Source organism: Mustela putorius, unplaced genomic scaffold, assembly GCF_011764305.1.
Source record: "Mustela putorius furo isolate JIRA1106 unplaced genomic scaffold, ASM1176430v1.1 tig00000224_pilon_pilon_pilon, whole genome shotgun sequence".
Lineage (NCBI taxonomy): Eukaryota > Metazoa > Chordata > Mammalia > Carnivora > Mustelidae > Mustela > Mustela putorius.
In genome coordinates, this window is record NW_025421321.1 from 31,750,984 (window position 1) to 31,767,346 (window position 16,363).

Sequence of the window (16,363 nt, forward strand, 5' to 3'; positions counted from 1 at the left end):
AAAAAAAGCTGACCATAGAAATAAGCTAAATTTTTGGAGAAACCCTAAGCAACATCGATGGTCAGATGAAAAGCCAAAGAGAATGAAATGCTCTAAAGACTAGAAAGAACACAAACAAAATATATAGACACTGTTACTTCTTGCCAAATATTTATTGCAGATGTTTTCACATAATGAAATTTTCTGCTAAATTCCTTCACCTACTTGAAGAGGTGATTCTGGTTCTTGGTTGATAAATATTGTAGTTTTGTTACTCACTTGCATTATCATCACACAGAGGATACAGAATTACTAATTTTAAACTACCACCTGGTAGGAAATGTGTGATGATCATATCAAATTTCAGAGAAAATAATATAATAGAGGAAATAAAGACTCCAGTCTTTATCCCAATATTGGGAACACTTCATTCCTCATCAATAATAGAAACAACATGATTGGATCAAAAAGTATACTCCACATTTGGGTCCATTCAACCTCTGCTTCTAAAATTCCCCTAGTTCCTTTAACCAGAATGTATAACAGCCCTTTGCTATGTTTAACAATGTATCAGTAGTTCCAGCAAGTTGAGAGAGGATAATCAATAAATGCTTCAGATTAATTGTGATTGGTTTCTTTCCTCACTAGACTGAACATGATGAAAAAAAAAATAAAAACTATTTTTCCAATGAATCTTGGGACACTGAAAAATTAAAATAAATAAAAAGAAAATTAAAAAAAAACACTAAAACCCCACAAAAACCAAAAAACTATTTTCCATATAATGTTGGTAAGACCTTACTTAGTATGGTAGAAGAAGATGTTATCTTGCGATGCTCAAGTCACCTCAAGTCACCCACTTGGTGGCTCAGTCAGTTAAGCGACTAACTCCTGGTTTTGGCTCAGGTCATGATCTCATGGGTCCTGGTATCCAGCCCAAGTAAGGGTCGGGTGAGGAGTTGGGGGGTGGCATGCCCACAGTGGGGGATCTGCTTGAAGAGTCTCTCCCTCTACTCCTCCCCCCATGTGTGTGCTTGTACTTTCTCCCTTTCTGATATAAAGAAATCTTTTATTTTTTTTTTAAAGATGTTATCTCACTGTTTATCTCTGAGGAAGAATGTGTTGGACTCTATGGAGAACTTGATACCCCAGCAAGGGATTGGTTACCATGGTCATATACAAATTTGCTGGAAGAAAATGAAAAGGAAACAGTGACTCTGGCACCTCCATGCTCTACATCCAAAAGAAAAAAGAAGCATCAGCCTGGTGAATTTATCTGAGGAAAATAGTGTTGTCATTTCCCTCACTGAATTATTTGGAATGTTTGTCAATATGAACAGTTGCAGAATTTTCCAAAACACTGTGGTAATAACTATTTCCTAAATATTGTGCCTATTTTTTTTGAAAGAACATGAAGGAAGTGATTTTATGTACAAATAGTATTATTGTTTTAAGTATTCATATTAAAGAGATGCATTCTATAGGGAGCTTGGCAGAAACACTAAAAAATAACAGTAATTGCAATTCATAATTCATACCAATCAGTGTTGAAACTCAAAATGCAAAAGTGGGAGGCAGTATCTCGTGATTAACAACTTCATAGTTTTTGCACATCTGAGAAATGAGCGCTCAGGTGAATTTTATCTTTGGCAACATATTTTTAAAAGAAATGTGAGTGTGCCTATTTTAACAATTGTTTTTCTGTATCATGAACAGTATTCCCCACAATTTTAAATGTTTTAGATTAGAGAATTCTTTCTTTTTTTAAGATTTTTATTTATTTTTTTGACAGAGAGAGAGAGAGGTCACAAGTAGGCAGAGAGGCAGGCAGAGAGAGGGGGAAGCAGGCTCCCTGCTGAGCAGAGAGCCCAATGCTGTGCTCAATTTCAGGACACTGAGATCATGATCTGAGCTGAAGGCAGAGGTTTAACCCACTCAGCCACCCAGGTGCCCCTAGATTAGAGAATTCTTCAATGCACACTGTTTAAATATGTAGGTATATACACACACACACACACACATATGGTCTCATATTACCTTTTTATTTTTTGTTTTAGGTTTAAAAGCATGCTCATACATTAGGTACTTACATAAATTGTTACATTATTTTTTCTATGTAATACCATTTTGTTTATGTGGTTTAAATATATTCTTCCTTTAAACTCTTTAAAAAAAAAAGCAACAGCTGCAGATAAGATAGCATATATTTACAAAAGTGCTTTTACTTTTAAACCCTCCATGTTCATCTTAGAAATAATTCCTAATGTTGTTAAGTGTAGCAAAGCTGTCTTTTCTAAATGGAGAAAATCACTTTGCTACCATGGAATTCTGACCATCGGTGACAGATGATCCACAGTACCAAAAGGTGATTAAAAAAAAAATCCTGAGGTTTATCAAGATCAAATGTAGGTAAACCAGTGTATGAAATACCAACTTATAGGCTGTTGATCCCAGGTTTCTTCCTCCCCGGGTTCAGGAAGGAGACAGCTTGTCTCTCATAGGATGGCAAAGTAGGTGATTTCTACCAAATATTAATGACATAGAAACATGTCGTTTCTGCTCCAGGACCTGCAAAGAGGAACATAAGGTTTGAGTTCTCCAAAATGCAGTTGTCAGAGAGTATTACCTGTTTTGAGGGGGGGGTGCTCTAGCCAGGAAAGAAAATGCAAGCACACTTATGATGGGAGAAGCAATGAGCTGTTTAATTAGAGTTGGGCATCTTAGCTTTATTAAGACAGAACAGCAGAGGAGTCCAAAAGAGACAAGCTGATTAATAGGAAGATGCCCAGGTAGTTGAAGAAATTTTACAGAAACCTGACTCTGTCTAGTTTGGTTTAGCACTGGAGATGAAAACCTGGAATGGTGATATCTCATCTGGCCAGATGACCCAGAACTGCTGCTGCACACCAAGGCAGCATTCCTTATCCTCCCCTGGAAAAGGGGACAAGTGGTTAGCCAGAGTGGACAATTCACAATTACACAGAGGCACCTTTTTATACTGAAACATTGCCTGAAAAAGCAGTCTTTGCCCCTTCCTTAGCAACAAAATCCCTCCACTTAAGAGAGCCAGGAGAATTCTGTTTTACTACATTTGCCAATTTATGAAGTGAATGGCAAACTACTGATATTTAGTTGCTACAAAAAAAAGTTAAAGAAAAAAATTTTGAAGAAAATGAGGGAAAGTATCATTTATCACTTATAAAGGCAAGGACATGAACATTCATTTGTCATGCAGTCTGCCTCATATTTTCCCCCAGGTTAACTAAGGTACAAAATAAGGAGGAACAAGACGCAAATGTTAGTTACTATAAAAATGCCTGCATATCTATAAAATCCAAGGGCTGGCAACTAAAACATAGTCAAATGATTTTAGGATTTTTTTTCAATATTGATACATAAGTGTAAGTATTCACTTCCAAATAAGAGAAAAGTTTTTGATTTTTTTCCTCTTTCAGGAAAATTCCCATAAAGTAATAAACTTGAGGGTTGGGGTCTTTTAATTTTTTGAGAATTTTGGTGAAAGACCTATAGGTTTATATTAGCCACGTTCATACTATGTCTAGAAAGCAACCTATTTTGGGAAACTTAATCTGAAAGCTTTCTCTTGAAAATGAAGGCATCAAATTTAAAAATATGGAAAATTTTAAATGTGATGCAAAGATAAATCGTTTTTCCCCCGTTCATATTGTTTTAATCCCTGTCAGATGTAGTTTACAAAGGGGAAGGACAAGTGTCCTTGTATAGAATATGCAGACACAGCCCGACACCATGGGGCCCATGGGAACAGCATCTCTAATCCCAGGAGTGGTTCTTGGCTCAAGGTGGCAGCCAGGAGCATAGATAGTTTATTAAAGTGCTGCTGCACAGTGGCCTCAACTATTAAACTTCAAACAGTCATTCCCACTTAAACTAGTGTGACTTTTTTTCTTTCCTATCTTGGGTGTCCCCAGAATCTTGGGGGACAGTTTCTAGGATTGACTTCTCAAATGCTGCCAGGTAATGGATTTAACATTTATGAAATGTCCATTAGATCTAGGCACTGGGACAGATTCTTTTTACTTAATTCACATAATCCTCAAGTGAGTTTAGATGTTTTTATTCTCCTTTTATAAATTATAAGAACTGAGGCAAGGGAAGGTTAAATAACTTGTCAAGATCATTTAGCTATTACTAAGTACTTGAGTTTAGATTTTTAATCATCTGATACCAAGCCAGTTATTTTGCCATTTTGCATAATCTAAAACCTAGTGTTAATGCAAATTATTTCTATTTGTCAAAAGCAGGAACAAATTCTTATGACTGGGTTGGGTAGGTCACCTTCTAGAGGTGACACAATATCCAAGAGGGGGATTTTTGATGACTAAGAGGCAAAGACTATCATTTCTAGGAATAATACCCATGAGTTGGAGCCCCTCCATAGCAGTCACCATTTGATAGGGGGTTGATTATCAGACATTGGGTGAAAACAAGAAAGCAACCATTTGGGTCATGGCTACACTAGAGCCTCAGAGTCAAAGCAGACTAGAAAAGGGGTAATCCTCTAACTTCTTTGCTGGATATCCTTCATTTTGGCTTTCTGTTTAACACATTATAAAGTTAGTTTTTATAGTGGTCTACCAAGGCCTAATCCCAACCATATCCCTTTATCTTCCCAACCTCCTTCTCCACCCTATTTCTTCTTGATCATCATGCTCTAGCCACTCTGGTGTTCTGCCTTTTTTTTTTTTTTTTTTTTTTTTTTTAAATCTGTCAAGCATCTCTCTCCCTGTTCCGTATTCTAGAACTTTGTCTAGATATCCACAGGCCTCATTTCTTTTCTCTTTCAAGTCTTCAGTTAAATGTCGTTTTCTCAATGAGGCTATCCTGATTATCCTCTTTAAAAATTGCCACACCCCTATTTCAGTGCTCTCTTATCTTGCTATATTTTTTTCCCATAGCATCTATAACCCACCAATACTATGTAATTTATTTATTATATTATTTTCCCACTCCCTCCCCATTAGAATACAAACTCTATAGGAATTTTTATCTCTTTTATTTATTGAGGCGACTCCAGTGCCTAGAAGAGGGCCTGGCACAGAATAAGTGCTTAATAAATATTTGTTGCATGAATGGTTGAGTTAATGAGTGGCCTCTTCTTCATTTTTTTAGAGGTTTTCTGACATCTGCAGCAAGTATTTTGAAGAATCCCTCAGTGTGTTGTCATCAGACTGACCCTGTTAATAGTGGATAAGTTCCAATTTCTCTGAATGGCAATATGGTCAGTTCATTTTTGGTAGAGTGACTTCGCTGTGATGATACTTGAATTAACATGTGAAAGACAAGCCTTGATTTTTGTTAGTTTATTTGTTTGAGCTTGTACAGTCTTAGATTTTCTTGGTAAGTTGTTTACTTTTTTGGAAAATTTTGGATATAAACTAAAGTTGGGAAATACAGTGAACTCTTAGGTACCTATCAAAAGCTTCTGCAGTTAATACATGGCTAGCCTCACTTTGTCAGTACTCCTTGCTCCCTGCCCCTTCACCAAGATTATTGTGAAGCAAAAAGCAATGATAAGAAGATCACATATCATTTTATTTGTAAATTATCTGAAAAGTTTTAGATAAAGTTGAATAGGGTTAAAACTCTTAACATTGCAGCTCATGATTTGTTTTAAAATATGGTTATATCGCTGTTTAAGCAAGTCACTCATATTCTGGAGTTTTACAATATTTGTATCTTTCCATCTGAGATCTGCTGGACCAGTTTTCTGACTTTGATTTGAATGTGACTTCTTCCGTTTCAGCTATCTAGCTCAGTGTATTGGACAAAAACCCACAACTTCCTTTTAAGGTTTTTCATATGAATGGCCTTTTATATAAAATGACTGGATACTTTAAAAAGGGAAAGCTGTTTGTTTTTAGGGAGGTAGAATTATGGGTAATATGTAATTTTTCCAAAATTGGACTATATTATTACTGTTAAAAGAAAAAAGCATTTTGTAATTAAGGGTTCCCTACTTATCTGTGGAATATGAGATGACCAAATCAGTGATGCATGACAAAGGTCAATTTTGTTGTACCAGTGGCTGAAGAAGAGCTGGATAAAATACTTTGTTCAGAGCAAATGAGCTGTGATTTTTATCTGAAAGCTTATTTTTTGAAGCATAAATTCTGTCTTTGCTCTGGGGTTACTTCAAGACCTTTTCAAAGCATGTCCAAAGTCAAAGTGTTTAATTTGCTGAAAGTTGTTATAGGCCCCTGTAATCTGCAGGTATTTCTTAGATTGGAGAGCAGAGGTGAAAGTGAGCGATTTGTGTAACCATCACAATGTGTGCATTATTAAAATAAAGTTTTAAAAAATTAAAATTCCTTAAGTAATGTATCTCATATGCCATTTTAATCTTATTAGACTTTACATGTGGTCTTAATAATTTTCTAGCTTATCAGTTGTGAAGGTATAATAAAAAATTAGTCATTTGCTGTTACTAAATTATAGTCCATGTTAAGGAACATAGTCTGCTTAGAAACATCTGAAAGTTTTAAGTGCTGACTAGGACATTTTAAAATGTTATATTATTTTAAAAAGATTTTCTTGACAGACAAATCAGCATCTCTGCCAGTTTTTGCATCATTATTTTTGGCAGGATAATAAGCTGTAATGCCAGGATTCAGATATATGGTAGTTGGAATTATAGATGATCCAAAAATTCATTCTCAAACTGTGATATATCTCACACCCATAGGAAGTAGGGTGTAGATTACAAATAACTAGGTGTATACATGATTTTAAAGCTACCCAAATAAAGATAAGTGGTTTCTAATAAAGGGATAACTTTTGAACTACTGTAATTTTGATCATGTATTTTAAGTTAATAGAACATTCAAAGTCTTAGCACTTTGTCAGGCTTTGGCATACATAATGGTAAATATGTAATAATGCTTTGAATTTCTTAAGGAGAAAGGCATAACTTTAAACAGTTTCTGATGTGTATGTCCTTTGCTAATGAGGGAGCAGCTGAAGTCACAGGAGAGGCGTTAGTTGATGGAGTACAGTTTCTGAGGAGGCAGTTGGTAAGGCCATCTTAAATGGTTATGTGTAAGGATGCTGGGCCGAGTGGGTGAGGAGGGGCTGAAATCTGGTGCTTTTCCTGCTGAATTTATGCCCTTGTGTAGGGATCATGTGCCCAGAGGAGGCACTTTTCTCTTACACAGTTTATACATGACCTATCAGAGGCTCTGGTGGGTAGAGATGTGCCCCAGAGCTCAGGAGAAGTGATTCCTATTCCATAATGAAAATAAGAGAGCAGAAAGCAAAATCTAAGTAGACATACTTTCAAATATTTATTTTACTGAGGGCAGGAAGATACTGACTTTCTAGTAAAAAATTTTACATACATACATCTATCATTTTATTTGTAATAAAGTTCCCAGATGCACAGAACATGGCTTAACATTTTAAAAATTTTTTAAAATTTATTTTTAGCATAACAGTATTCATTGCTTTTGTACCACACCCAGTGCTCCATGCAATCCGTGCCCTCTGTAATACCCACCACCTGGTACCTCGACCTCCCACCCCCCGCCCCTTCAGAACCCTCAGATTGTTTTTCAGAGTCCATAGTCTCTCATGGTTCACCTCCCCTTCCAATTTCCCCCAACTCCCTTCTCCTCTCTAACTCCCCATGTCCTCCATGCTATTTGTTATGCTCCACAAATAAGTGAAACCATATGATAATTGACTCTCTCTGCTTGACTTATTTCACTCAGCAGAATCTCTTCCAGTCCTGTCCATGTTGCTACAAAAGTTGGGTATTCATCCTTTCTGATGGAGGCATAATACTCCATAGTGCATATGGACCACATCTTCCTTATCCATTCCTCCGTTGAAGGGCATATTGTTCTTTCCACAGTTTGGTGACCGTGGCCATTGCTGCTGTAAACATTGGGGTACAGATGGCCCTTCTTTTCACGACATCTGTGTCTTTGGGGTAAATACCCAGTAGTGCAATTGCAGGGTCATAGGGCAGTTCTATTTTTAATTTCTTGAGGAATCTCCACACTGTTCTCCAAAGAGGCTGCACGAACTTGCATTCCCACCAACAGTGGAAGAGGGTTCCCCTTTCTCCACACCCCCTCCCACACATGTTGTTTCCTGTCTTCCTAATTTTGGCCATTCTAACTGGTGTAAGGTGGTATCTCAATGTGGTTTTAATTTGAATCTCCCTGATGGCTAGTGATGATGAACATTTTTTCATGTGTCTGATCATGGCTTAACATTTTTAACTTTGTTTAAAAAAATTGTTTTCATATCACTTATGACTAGATATCATTATCTATATATACATTCATTAAAGTTTGAGTGGCCCATAAAGTTTTATGTGGTTTGACTTCTCCCTACCTTTCTGCCATCATTGCCTAGAGTTTATTCCTCTGCTGATTATATTTCAGCCACAGAGAATTCTTCTGTTCTTCAAAGTTCAAGATCATTTTGGGGGGAGACTTGGTATTCCCTTTGCTTGGGTATTCTCTTTCCACCCTGCTTTACCTTGGCATGGTGGGTTTCTTTTTATCCTTTAGATCTTATGCACCTCACTGTGGCCTTCCCTTCCTGACTTTCAGTCTCTAATAGCCTTGCCAGCCCAGTCTTCTCTCACACATTATCTGTTTTTTCCCCAGTAGTACCCATTATTATATATTACTGTCATCTATTTATTATCTACTTATCCCAGATACTACCTCGAGGGCAAGGACCCTTGTTTGTCTTGTTTCCCAGAAATACATTCCCAATTACGTGTTTACCTAGCACAGAATTGGTGCTCAATAATATTGTTGAATAAATTATTAAAGTGGGAAAGACATGCTCAAAATATATTTTATTTTATTTTATTTATTTGTTTTTTTAAAGATTTTATTTACTTATTCGATAGAGAGAGATCACAAGTAGGCAGAGAGAGAAAGGAGGAAGCAGGCTTCCCGCCAAGGAGAGAGCCCAATGCGGGACTCGATCCCAGGACCCTGGGATCATGACCCAAGCTGAAGGCAGAGGCTTTAACCCTCTGAGCCACCCAGGTGCCCCTCAAAATATATTTTAAAGTTATTTTTTTCTCCTGGTTTTTATGTTGGCAGCATGCTTCTCACTTTTCTATATTTTGGTTCTTTAGTCAGTTTTCTTATGCTGTTTTCTGAACCAGACAGCTTCCTGTGAGGCATACTAAAGTTTTCAAATTTAGGATAAAAAATAAATTGCTTGTTCCTGGTAAATAGCACCATGCAATGCATGGTTTAATTTAAAATCTTCAGATTTTGACTGTAAGTTTCAAGTAACTGTTGGTTATCTAGATCAGGGCTGGTAGTGTAACCTTTAATATCATTGTATGATTTAATACATAGATATAATTTGCAAAAATACTTGATGGTGATATGTTAGTGTTAATAAGAAATATTTAAAAATTTTCTACCAAATGCTGTCATTTGAAGCTATGAAGTAATTGATTTAAATGGTCCTGTTTATTCCAGTGATGTTAAAGTACTTCTCATAGACTGGTAATCAGGCAGCTACTTGTTCAGTCATCCCTGTAATCCAGCATTAAGAAATGGATAGGTATGGTATGGGTCAGTGTAGTGTGATAACAAGAATTCGAGGAGTTCCTGACTGGATGCCCAGGTGCCCAAGATTTTATATTTCATTGAATTGTAAAAATAATGATTCTCTGTGGTTGCCAGGGACTCAGGGAGGGGAAACAGGGAGTTATTAGCCAACAGGTATACAATTTCAGTTAGGCAAAATGGGTAAGTTGTATTGATTTGCTGTACAACGTTTTGCCTACAGTTAACAAGTACTATGTTGGGGCATCTGTGTGGCTCAGTGGGTTAAAGCCTCTGCCTTCAGCTCAGGTCATGATCCCAGAGTCCTGGGATAGAGCCGTGCATCAGGCTCTCTGCTTGGCCGGGAGCCTCCCCCCAACCCCTTTGCCTACTTGTGATCTCTGTCAAATAAATAAATAAATAAAATCTTTTAAAAAAAAGTACTATGTGGTACAGTCAAAAATCTGTTAAGGGCATAGATAGATCTTGTATTAAGGGTTCTTACTACAGTAAAACTTGTTAAAAAGAGGAAAAAGTAATTTTAAGAAGCCTGTGCAAAGTTAAATAAATTTATTGTAAATCTCTACAGCAACCACTAAAAAAAAAGATAAAAACCACAATACATTAAAATGAAATACTGAAAAAAAATTCAAATAATCCCAGTAAAGGCAAGAAAGAGAATACACAGAATGAAAACAGAAGGACAAACAGAAAACAATAAAATGGTAGTCCTAAATCCAAACATCAATATTTATATTAAATATAAATGGTCTAAATACAACAATCGAAAGATAGCAGTTGTTAGATTCAATTATAATTTTTTAAAAGATTCTATTATATGGGTCCAGGAGTGGCTCAGTGGGTTAAAGCCTCTGCCTTCTGCTCAGGTCATGATCCCAGCGTCCTGGGATCGAGCCCTGCATTGGGCTCTTTGCTCAGCGGGGAGCCTGCCTTCCTTCCTCTCTCTCTGCCTGCCTCTCTGCCTACTTGTAACCTCTGTCTGTCAAATAAATTAAAAAAAAAAAGATTATATTATAGTCTGTCCACAAGAAACCCATTCTAAGTTTAGTGCTATAGGAGGTTAAAAGGAAAGGATGGAAATAGATATACTGTTAAAATACTAGTAAAATATTTGGTGTGGCTATCAGGCGAAGTACACTTCAGAGCAAGGAAAATTACCAAGGATATTACACAGTGATAAAGAACCAAGAAGACTTAACAATTCTAAATATTTATCTACTTAAGAACAGAGCTTCAAAAAAATACATGATGCAAAAACTGGTAGAATTGAAAGGAGAAATGAGCAAATCCACTTGTAGGTGAAAATTTCAACATTCCTTTCAGTAAGTGATAAAATCAACAAAGATATAGAACATATGAATAGCATCAACTAACTGGATCTAATTGAAATAAAGAATACAAGACCCAAAAGAATAAAATGTATATTCTTTTCAGGTGCTTATAGAACATATACAAAGAATAGGATCAGCAAATGTTTTATGTAAAAGGCCAGATAGTAAATATTTAGGTACTGTGAGCTGTATGGTCTCTGTCACAACTATTCAAATCTGCCACTGTAGTGCAAAAGCAGCCTTAGCTAATTCATAAATAAATAAGTTTGGTTATGTTCCAATAATACTTTATGTATGGATGTTGAACTTTGAATTTCATGTAATTTTTCACAGGTCATGAAATGTTCTTTTGATATTTTCATCATTTAAAGTGTAAAAATAATTACTATTTCATTGGACCATACAGAAGTTGTCAGGGACTGAATTTTTGTATAAAAATAGGCCATAGTTTGCTCTCCCCTGGGCAAGATACACCATATCCTGGGGCATGAAACAAACCTTAAGAAAGTTTTAAAAACTTAAACCATACAAAGTCTGTTCTCTAAAAATGTTGGAATTAAATTCCAAAACAATATAAAAAGGTGTCTGGAAAATACACAAATATTTGGAAATTAGACAACATAATTCTAAATAACCTGTGGGTCAAAGAAGATGAAAGAAGTCTCAAGGTTAAATTACAACAGCTCAAATTGAATTTAAATGAAAATACAGGGGCGCCTGGGTGGCTCAGTTATTGGGTGTCTGCCTGTGGCTCTGGTCATGATCTTGGCATCCTGGTCCTGGAATCCAGCCCTGTATTGGGCTCCCTGCTTGGTGGGGAGCTTGCTTCTCCCTCCCCAGCTCCACCGTGTTTGTGTTCCGTCTCTTGCTATCTCTCTCTGTCATAAATAAAATCTTAAAAAATTAGAGGCAAACATATAAATATTTGTGGGGTGCAGTAATAGAGGGAAATTTGTAGCATTAAATTTATAGCACTAAAATAGAGGGAAATTTAGAGTACCAAGTGCTTATATTAGAAAATAAGAAAGATCTTAATAATCTAAGCTTTTAAATGTAGGTTTTCTATATAGAAAGTTCATTTTTTTTTCATTATGCTGTTATATGATTTTCTGATTGATTTGATATTTCTTTTGTTTGTGCCCATTCTTAAGATATGGATGAGTCTTCTGACTTTCTATTTTCTTTAATCCAATATGGCTAAATTCTCCTTGACTTTTTTTTTTTTTAAGATTAAAAAAAATTTCTTAAGTAATCTCTACACCCAGTGTGGGGCTCAGCCCTACAACCCCAAGATCAAGAGTCACATGTTCCACTGACTGAGCCAGAATGTACCCCTTCTTGACTTCTGGTTCTGTGGCTAGGTTATTTTCTCTGAGCTAGAGTTTGGTGGTTGGGTAATGATTTGTGCTTACTTTCTATACTCTTAGAGTTGGGAGGGCTAGGGGAATAAGGGTAATTCAGATAGGAGTTGTGTAGTCTTTTCTAAAGGAAATGGATTGTGGGGACACCTGGGTGGTTCAGCTGTTAAGTGTCTGCCTTCAGCTCAGCTCATGATGCCAGGGTCCTGGGATCGAGCCCCACATCAAGTTCCATACTCAGCAGGAAGCCTGTTTCTCCCACTCCCACTCCCCCTGCTTGTGTTCCTTCTCTCGCTTTGTCTCTGTCAAATTAAAAAAAAAAAAAATCTTAAGAAATGGGTTCTGCTTTTTTTAAAAACTTATTGTGTCTAAACCAGGGTTCATTTCTTCTAAATGGGGTATACTTTTTCTGTGGGGGATATCTCAGATTTCTGATGGATTCCTCTGTTTTGTTGTATAACCCTGGTGCTTTTTCTTCCATGGGGAAGAAGTATTTCATTCCATTTTACTTTATTTCTACTTCAACATTTATAGTTTATAATAGTTCACTTTCCTTTTAGTTTTCGATTTTGGTATATTCTGATTTACTGTTGTGGACTGTTAGCTATGCTTATGTTTTGAACAGTGGGCCTGAAGTTTCCTCATTTCTTCACTGGGATATAGACGCTGTATTTGGAGTTTGTCTGCTCTAAAGATCTTTTCAGTCCCTTTTTCCTGAGCTTCTTACTTATTCCTCAGTCTGCTTTTTTTCAGAGAGGGCACAATTTGTGAGAAATCTCGTGACTTTTCTGACATTTCTCTTTCCAGATCTTCTTTAGGGTGGAGGTGGGATGAAGATTATAGCCATCACACATATTTCTTTAGTCAACATTTTTTTTTTTTTGCAAATTGTGACAAATTGTCAGGAAAAAATTTTCCTCTGCCCTCTTAGGTTTGCTCTTGAGAGGCCTGCAGATTAAACTACCAAAGACATATTAGCAAGAGGAAAAAAACAGATTTAATTTTGTATGTTGTACTGGAGTTAAATGTGACTGAAGATTTTGGAATTTGGGACTTCTAGCATCTTAAAAGGGGTGGTAGAGTAGAAGGGCATTTTTGGGAGAACAGTGACTTCTTAGAGAGGCATGGGGAGAAGGGGCACTTATGAAAAAGCAAATGACTTTTTAGAAAGATGAGTGGGTCCTTAGAAGAAAAGATGATACATATATAGTTTTGTGACAAAATCTAACTGGGTGTAGAGCTGACCTCTTTTTTAGGAAAGAAATTAGAATTGTTCCTTGGGAGGGGCTTTATGACAATTGAATTCTTTTGGGAGTTCTGATTTTGGCAAATAAGGGGTTTTAGAAAGTCAAATGCATATAGCTCAAATAATTTGTATGCCACAGTGGCTTATTTTGGACCCCTTCATATGGCTGTTTCTCCTTTCTTGTTTGGTTTCTCTGCCTTTAAAATGTTCTTCAGTTGTTTTTGTTAGATTTTGACAAAGGAATTTTGTGATTCAGTTTTATTCATCTTTCTCCCTCATTTTCAGAATTTGTAATATTGTATAGTCAGGAAAATTAAAGATATTTCCATTGAAGAGTGCAAAATAGACCAAGAAGCAAGTTATGAAAGAATAAATGAGATGCTCATACATATTTTAGAAATTTTCCAAAATAAAAGCAGTGCACTGAAGTAATCTACCAAATTAATAAAGAACAATTAAAATTTATTGAGAATGAGGTAAAAAAATCGTATTTAAACATGTTTCCTGAGAATTTGTGTTAAACTTTGTGGAAAACAATGTGATATGTTTCAAAATTCCTTTTTTTTTTTTAAAGATTTTATTTATTTGCCAGAGATAGAGAGAGTACACACAAGCAGGCAGAGAGGCAGGCAGAGGCAGCGACGAGAGAAGCAGGCTCCCCGCCGAGCAAGGAGCCCGATGTGGGACTCGATCCCAGGACCTTGGAATCATGACCCGAGCCGAAGGCAGCGGCTCAACCAACTGAGCCACCCAGGCGTCCCTCAAAATTCCTTTTTTAAATTAAAGAGCAGGAGAGCACAGGCAGGGGGAGTGGCAGGCAAAGGGGGAGGGATAAATAGGCCCCTCGCTGAAGAGGGAGCCTGATATGGGGCTCCATCCCAGGAGATCATGACCTGAGCTGAAGGCAGGTGGTTAACCAACCAAGCTACCCAGGCATCCCTGTTTCAGAATTCTTAAAAACATTTATTTTCTTTCACATACCATTTTTTTCCCCACATACCATTTTAATTCTAGGAATTTGATTTAAGGAAATACTCAGAAATAAGTATTTAGAAATAATGTAAATTTGTCAGTGTTAATATAAACCCTAAAATGAAACTTATCTAAATGCTGATCAACAGCTGAGTATTAAAGTGTCATTGCTTTATACTCAACTAAAGAAAGCAGGACCCTAAGCCATATATGTTATATGATCCCAGTTTTACAACATACAGTCTTACCTCAGAGATGTTGCAGGTTTGGTTCTAGACCACTGCAGTGAAGCAAATCAAACCATTTTTTTCGTTTCCCAGTACATATAAAAGTTATGTTCACACTATAGTTTGTTAAGTGTACAATAACATTATGTCTAAAATATATACATACCTTAATTTAAAAATACTTTATTGCTAAAATATGCTAACCATCTTCTGAGCTTTCACTGAGCTGTAATTTTTGGTGGTGGAGCGTCTTCTTTGATATTGATGGCTGCTGACTGATCAGGGTGGTTGTCGCTGAAGGTTCAGGTGGCTTTGGCAATTTCTTAAAATAAGACAACAATAAAGTTTGCCACATTAGTAGACTCTTGCTTTCATGAATGGTTTCTCTGTACTGGGGGGTGGGGTGCTATTTGATAGCATTTTACCAACAGTAGCAGACTTCTTTCAAAATGGGCATCTATCCTTTTATAGATAAGATATAAAAGACCACTGCCTTATTTTTTTTTAAGACTTTATTTATTTACTTGACAGACAGAGATCACAAGTAGGCAGAGAGGCAGACAGAGAGAGAGAGGAGGAAGCAGGCCCCCCATGGAGCAGAGAGCCCAATGCGGGGCTCTCTATCCCAAGACCCTTGGATCAGGATGATCTGAGCCGAAGGCAGAGGCTTTAACCCACTGACCCACCCAGGTGCCCCTGCCACTGCCTTATTAACTGATTTTATGTAATGTCCTATCCTTGATCATCATTTCAATGGTCTTCATAGCATCTTCACCAGGAGTAGATTCCAATCAAGAAACCACTTTCTTCATCCATAAGAAACTTTCCTAGTCCATTTAAGTTTCATCATGAGATTCAGTCATAGAAATTTAGTCCCATCTTCAGGCTCTGCATCTAATTCTCATTCTCTTGCTATTTTCACTGCATCTGGAGTTCCTTCCTCCCTATGTCTTGTACTCCTCAAGGTCATCCACAAGGGTTGGAATCAACTTCTTCTAAACTCCTGTTCATGTTGACTTCTTCCCATAAATCTTGAATGTTCTTAATGGCATCTAGAGTGGTGAATTCTTTCCAGAAGGTTTCTTTTTTCTTTTTTAAAAGATTTTATTTATTTATTTGACACAGAAATCACAAGTAGGCAGAGAGGAGGCAAAGAGAAAGGGGAAAGCAGGCTCCCTGCTGAGCAGAGAGCCTGATGCGGGTCACCGACATCTGAGGACCCTGAGATAATGACCTGAACCGAAGGCAGAGGCCTAACCCACTGAGCCACCTAGGAGCCCTTTCCAGAAGTTTTCAGTTTGCTTTGCCAGATCCATCAGATGAATCAGGATCTATGGCAGCTTTTGAAAAACATTTTTTCAGTAATAAGACTTGAAAGTTGAAATGACTCATTGATCTTTGGACTGCAGTTTGGATGTTGTGCTAGCAGACATGAAACATAATAAATCTCATTCTGGGGGTACCTGGGTGGCTCAGTGGGTTAAAGCCTCTGCCTTCAGCTCAGGTCATGATCCCAGAGTCCTGGGATCGAGCCCCACATCGGGCTCTCTGCTCAGCAGGGAGCCTGCTTCCTTCTCTCTCTCGACCTGCCTCTCTGCCTACTTGTGATCTGTCTGTCAAATAAATAAATAAAATATTTAAAATAAATAAATAAATAAATAAA

The 16,363-nt window shown here is 37.0% G+C and overlaps 1 protein-coding gene across 1 annotated transcript in view; it reads right to left on the reverse strand.

Annotated features, from left to right (window-relative positions):
* Nucleotides 1-2,033: 2,033 nt before the first annotated feature.
* The window catches only part of LOC101686034 (WD repeat containing planar cell polarity effector), a 531,713-nt gene continuing 517,383 nt past the window's right edge, over nucleotides 2,034-16,363 (reverse strand). The window contains exons 17-18 of the transcript XR_006606054.1: nucleotides 14,867-15,022; nucleotides 2,034-2,547 (exon numbers count right to left, since the gene is read on the reverse strand). The gene's annotated coding sequence lies outside the window, so the exon portion shown is untranslated. The remainder of the gene's footprint in view (nucleotides 2,548-14,866; nucleotides 15,023-16,363) is intronic.